Below are 6,485 nucleotides of genomic sequence, written 5' to 3' on the forward strand. Positions count from 1 at the left end.
CCCAAATCGTTAATCGGTAAATCCATCCTATTCACTTTCGTTCCGGCCTCCAACCGACCCAATGCCCTTCTGTTCTTCCAATCACCGGCGTTCTTCATCTCGGTTTTTGCAGTAGTTCGTCGACATTCGCTTGTTGCACAGACGTAGACAAAAGACTGACACCGAGGTGAACTTTCTGTTCTTCCCCGGACTACAATGAAACAAGGTATTTCAATTAAACTGGCTGCTTCAAGTTCATATTGCAATGTTAAAAAAATGGGAATATCTTGTTGTTGGACGAAATAAGTGATTTTGAAATATCTTTTGGATTACGAAGTTGCTCGCCTATAATTTTACATCGGAAAAATTAGTTGTCCATCCCTTGTTTTTTTTTTCTAAAATATTGCATCTGATTGAACCAACCCAACATTCCAGTGTGTATCCTGTAACCCACACTCGCATTCAAACCCCATCCACAGTCCATGTTTTTCATGTTCAGTATCTTGTATGTATGTTTTTTTATTGTTTGATGGCAAATGTTTTGTGTATTTACAATTTGTTGAAGGTAAATATTTTGAAACCAATGGCATCGAGGGGAGTTTGCACCAGATGTTCATCAAAACGCTTCAATGACTTTATTTCAAACTTGCGGTTAAGGAGAGAGCACAATGAAGCTCTTAAGGCCACCCCCTTTGGACAACTACTAGACATTCCACCAAGCACTTTTGATAAGGTGCTTATCATGGAGATGGTACAACGGTGGAACTCAGAGACCACGACATTCAATTTAGGTGGTGAGTATATATCATTTACCAACGGAGACATTGCACTAATATTGGGACTGAGGTTAGAAGGACATCCAGTGATCATAGACACCAACTTGCCTTCTTCAGAGTTCATTAGTAGTTTGTTTGGAGTTAGCGGTGATTCCTCCACGCAACTGCTTCTGAGCACAATGAAGGATAAGGTCCTTAGTATAGTGCATGAGGAATCAAATGAATCAATAGAAGATGTGGTGAGGGTGATTCTCTTGCACCTATTTGGGTCGGCTTTGTTTCCACGAGGGGGGGCTGTGTGAGCCTTGTGTGGGCTAGTTTTATCAATGATCTGACACACATATCCGAATATTCTTGGGCACGGTGTGTGCATCAATTCATTGTACATGCCCTTAATTGTGTTGGATGCACAAGCAAGCCTATGAACGACAGTCAACAGTCCTTTTCAGGCACATTATTTGGCTGTGTTGATGTTATGATGGTGTGTACTTGTGACTCAAGCCTTTCTTGATGGTCATGTATTGTTTTATGTGTAATGGAAGAAAATAGTTTACTATTGGTATCTCTAATTGGATGTAATTCTATTGCAGGCGTGGTTGTGTGAGAACAGTATAGTATTTAGGCCATCAAATCCCACTGCTAGGCTACGGCTATTGAAGTGGGGCAAAATGGGGTACAACGGTAGCTTCAACAGTAAAGTTTATTCAGAAAATAATTATTGGAACGGTTAGTATATGATTGATACTCTCACTTCACCTCCGTTTATTGTTAATAGTCTAGGCATTTACATTATTTATATTTCCAAGTGGTTGATACCCTCGCCCCAGCCGATTATGAGTTGGAGCTACTTGGTAGTGCCCCGATATTATCTACTGGGGATGGTGGAGAGACGCAAACTCCTTTTTGTGATTCATACAACCTTGTAAGTTGTAAGCATGCATCATTCATTTTAATTACATAATTGACAATTTTGTTCATATTAATTATTATTAAATATGTTGGATTGTAGGCCTCATTGTCCATTGATGTTGTTCCGACCAAAGTTGGGCCAAACACAGGGCACCGTATGACACTATTTCATATTGGGGTAGAACAATGGTATGTATGAGTTAATAGGAATTTTTTGAAATTACGATTTTTTCTTTACATGTCTAATTTGGTGTTGTGATCTTGATGATGCAAGGTGTGTGTGCACACTGTGTTGAATCTATTGAGTTTGAGCAGCTTTGTATGAAGGCAGCCCGAGCAGATTTTTATGGTACTAAAATTGGTCATTTGAGGTTAGACGTTGATTGACTACATGGGATATTGATAGTGAATGGCATCAATCCCGATGCCTTCCTTGTGCACATAGATCTAGTTGTACCTGCTAAAGATGAATGTGTGGGAGAGGCGTCAAGACTGAATGAGGATTCATTACCTCACCCGATCCTAGGGATAGCATTCCTCTTTTGTGTGAGATAGTTTCACCCCAGTCATGGGTGAAGAATGTATATAGAAGGTGGAATAATGTGGGAAAGCATAAGCGTTTTCCTAGTAGTGCTGTTGTTTCCCCTTTTCAGCCCCCTAATGACGCTGGGAAGGCGGCTAAGGAATTTGCCATTGCAGCAGCTCACACCAATGAGTTAGTATGGCTTTTCACGTGGTTATGTAAGGTATGTTTCATTCAACCTTCAACATTTATTGGTTACTCGTGCTTTTGCATATTGTCACAGGTGGTAGGTGGGCCGTCAGCGTGGGTAACATTTGCTCAAAAAGACTGAATGATGGCTGAAGATTTGCAATTGGTGCATAATTTCTTGCACAAGGAGATTCGAAAGTAAAAATGCTTTCTTGGTTCATATAACAACAATAGTCATGCACCAAAGCTACCTACCATTTCCATGTATTTTCTGAATATCCTTTGTATTTTTTGTATTTTTTTGTAGGGAAGTATATGTGCTTAAGAATGATAATGTTTCACTAAGTGAAGCAAACCTCCTCCCCCTTTTTAAGATGAATGGTTGGTTGTCTGATGAGGTAAGTACCCATTTTTTTTTTTAATTATTCATTGTAATTGGTTATTGATGGTTTGTTAACTCACTATCACTATTTTGTGTAGGTTATAGATGCATATGGCAGCCTATTGAAGACACAGAGGCAGAATTCTATAAAATTTTAGTATGTGCTTGTAGTGGCTCAAGTGAAATACCCTTTTTTGCATTTCCAACATGATTGTACTACTTTTATGATTAGATTCACCAACCTTTTAGGGTCGGATACATGATTAGTAACAATACCTGCGTAAGGTAGCCTTAAAGAATTTCCTTGACTCCTGGCTTTTGTGCATATTTTTGGTTTCCTCTATTTAGGGATTTGCAACTAATGGGATGTTTGCGAAGCTAAAACCATGGTTGGAACCAATTGCGAAGAAGCGGGTGCAGAAAGTCTTCATACCCATCAATGATCACTCTCATTGGCAACTATTGGTCATTGATCTGGTACAGAAGAGGCTTCACTCGCATAGTTCTATCCATGGGGTATAGGTTGTTTGCAGATAGAATGGTATGCATCCTCAGCATTATATAAGTCTCGTGAGGTTGCATTATTAAATTGGCATTCTAACATTGTTATATTTTTATCGCAAGATAGTAACAAATTTACAAGACGATTCTCGATAACATTGTTAGTGGCATTGGTGGGTGGCCTCATGAACCTGTCGGTTGGGCTCACTGCCAAAAAGGTGGAGATGATTATAGTGTTTTTGTTATCAAGTATATGGATTGTCTGTCTAGGTCGGTGACGTTTGATTTCTCATCGGTGCGCATACTAATTATTATGGTTGTGATTTGATATTTATGATGTCCATCTATGCAAACTCGTATGCTATGTGTTTTCAAATATAGGACATGATTAGAGTTATTCGATGGGAGATCAGTGTGCAACTACTTTAGGGTAAACTAAGGTAAAATGCCCATACATCATGTGAAGGTATGCTACACCTCATTAATTGGGCATGATAGTTATACTTTTTCAAGATCTTGATTATCCTCATTTCCCCTATACTTATTATCTAGTTAGCGTGAGTCTTTTCCTTTATTTGATCAACTATGGGTTTATTTGTTAGGGTAGGACAACGAAGAATAATCTTTGAAATGAGTGACATGTGCAGCTTTGGGATACTTCTTTTTGGATCTCATAACATGACAAGAGACATTAAAAATCAATTCCTTGGGATCCCATGAAAGCTTGATGTGGTTGGCAAAGAAGCATCTACTATGCACTTTTTCAGCTTTTTACTTAAACAAAATTGTTGAGTGTTTGGTGGTAGAAATATAGAATAAACACTATAGTGATGTAGAGAGCATACTAAAATTTGGGTAAATTTCTTAAATTACCCTTATGGTTTATCCAATTGACTAAGTGTACCCTTACTGTTTAAAAATTGACTAACACTACCCCTATTGTTTCTGACAATTGTTTAGCTCTACTCTTGCCCTTAACATCCATTAATATTTCGTCAAAACCCATGCAAACATGACGTTTCATTTTTTTTAAAACCCAATATTACCCTCGCCCCCTCCTCTCAACTCGACACCCCTTTCTTCTCCAACGCTCGTCCCCTTCATCCCGCTATCTCCGTCACACTAAATCAGCGGGAGCAATTGCACCGTATCCACACCGTACCTAGAGGTTGAGGACAGTGACAACTGAAACACTACTGGAGCAATGGAACCGCGATTTAGTAGAAATGGTCATACCACACAACATCTTCCCAAAAAACATGGGTATGTGCCCACCAACCTGCAAACTCTACCCAATCAAAGCTGAACGAGACAAACCCCACTACTCACCGTCGAGATCTTATTTAATTCATCTTGATCTAAAACACTGCTGGAGCCGCAATCCATTTTGCAAGAAACATTGTCATCTTCTCGTGTCGGAGGTTTAGGATGTAGCCGATGATTGAGGGATCCAATATACAAACACTCTTTGCTTCGGTTTTCAATTTCTTTCATTTTAGTTGGAGATTTGATTGTTGAATTTGAATTTGCAGATCGGAATGCGGGTAAAGGAAATGCGTCCCTTATGTTGCATCTTGCTAGAGAGCCCTAGGATCAAGGATCGGTCACTGGATATTTTCGCAATGAGAAGCAGTTTTTCGAGGGGTTCTACTACCACTTACAGTGGATCCGGCTACAATGTCTGAAGGGAGATAGGATCTGATGTTAATGTCATCGAGCTTCTTTATAAGTGCACGAATTACGCTAAGGGATGGAGATCTCGATGGTTTTTCTAGAGAAATGTCATCCTTTCTTACTCTAAGATTTGACGATCGGAGAGTCTCAATATGTTGTTGACGAACGATGATGCCCAATTCTTTCTTCCTCAGTCTTGTTCTTCATCTTCTTTCCCTCTTCTTTCTTCCTCAGCCCCCTTAGATCTTATTTCTAGGCCAAAGAAGAGAGCCTCTCTCTTTCTCTCTCTCCTTCTTTCCCCTGTTTCATCACTGAAGACTGTTTGTTTGGAGGTTGGAGCCATTTCGCATTCAAAGAGGACTGAAGAAAGGGGAAAAACAAAAGAGTGCCCTAGATTTTCTCCTTGGGGAAATTAATGACCATCCACTGATGGACGATCAAGTGAATGAGAGAGGGGAAAAACAAAAGGGTAAAACGAGCATTTTAAATTTTTTGTCCATGTTTAACAGAACTTGTAAGGCTTAAACAATTGTTAGAAACAATAGGGGTAGCATCAATCAATTTTCAAACAGTAAGGGTACACTTAGTTAATTAGTTAAACCATAAGGGTAGTTTAACAAATTTACCCTTAAAATTTAAAACTCCAAGCAAACAAGACTACCAGAAATCTACACATTGTGTTACTTCTTACATTATTGTACTTAACATCTTATTGCCTTTCAAGTAATACATGCTATTACCTCTTATAGCATTGTACTTGACATCTTAATGCATTCCCAAATAATACATGCTATTACGTCTTACAACATTGTATTACCTCACCATTACGAATTGATCCTAATAAAAAGAAGCATAAATTTTCATATTGCGATTATTCAGTTGCCCAATTTAAGTTAGGTTTTGTTTTTTGGTCAGCTAAAAATCTTGTATATTCATTTATATCATGTTTGCATGCAACCTATTAAAGAACCTTAATGAATATTCATTTACAACTTCTTATTCTTTTCTTCCTTATTTAATTTTCCTCTTTGTGATGGTAAAGTAATGTTTGCAATCAAAGAATTTTGAGGAACATCGGCTAGCCAGTTGTTTCACTTTAGAGGGAATGAAGAATTTGACAATGTTGTCGTTTCAAAGCATGAACATGGTTATACAAGGGTAACCCAATATTGACATGATTTTGTTAGAACTTTAACGAATATTATACAACAGTCATGGGTGATGGATTAGCTATAGTTACTCCGGGGAGTCAATTATTTACTTCATTGTGGAATTAAAATGAACAGTCACAATTTTTTGTTTATTACAATCCTAATGCCTATGAATACAATGAAGTCATTTTACTTATAGGATAGCATCTCTCATTGCTTCTCTTTGTTCTTTTCAACCATGTAAAGGGTTCTAAAGGCATTCACTCTCTTAAATGTCCAGTATAAATGTTCAAGAAATCTTAATACTTAAAATGTGATTCATCAGTCATTCACAATTTAAATTATAAATCCCAGTTGTTCCAATTTAATATTAAGTTGTTTTCAGAAAAATCTTATCATAA

General features: G+C 37.9%; 1 long non-coding RNA gene across 3 annotated transcripts; it reads left to right on the forward strand.

The window, feature by feature from the left end:
* LOC104604771 (uncharacterized) lies at positions 1 to 3,056 on the forward strand. Of its 3 annotated transcripts, XR_016076232.1 has the most exons (8): positions 1 to 205; positions 545 to 1,236; positions 1,346 to 1,677; positions 1,765 to 1,853; positions 1,939 to 2,379; positions 2,471 to 2,574; positions 2,684 to 2,774; positions 2,857 to 3,056. It is a non-coding gene; the product is annotated as an uncharacterized LOC104604771 (long non-coding RNA). The 3 variants fall into 3 exon arrangements; XR_016076230.1 differs by having other exon boundaries at positions 1,939 to 2,574; XR_736468.3 differs by having other exon boundaries at positions 1,346 to 1,481; positions 1,939 to 2,574.
* Positions 3,057 to 6,485: the final 3,429 nt, after the last annotated feature.

The sequence above is a fragment of the Nelumbo nucifera genome, chromosome 1, assembly GCF_055504915.1.
Source record: "Nelumbo nucifera cultivar China Antique chromosome 1, China Antique-T2T, whole genome shotgun sequence".
In the NCBI taxonomy this organism is placed as follows: Eukaryota; Viridiplantae; Streptophyta; class Magnoliopsida; order Proteales; family Nelumbonaceae; genus Nelumbo; species Nelumbo nucifera.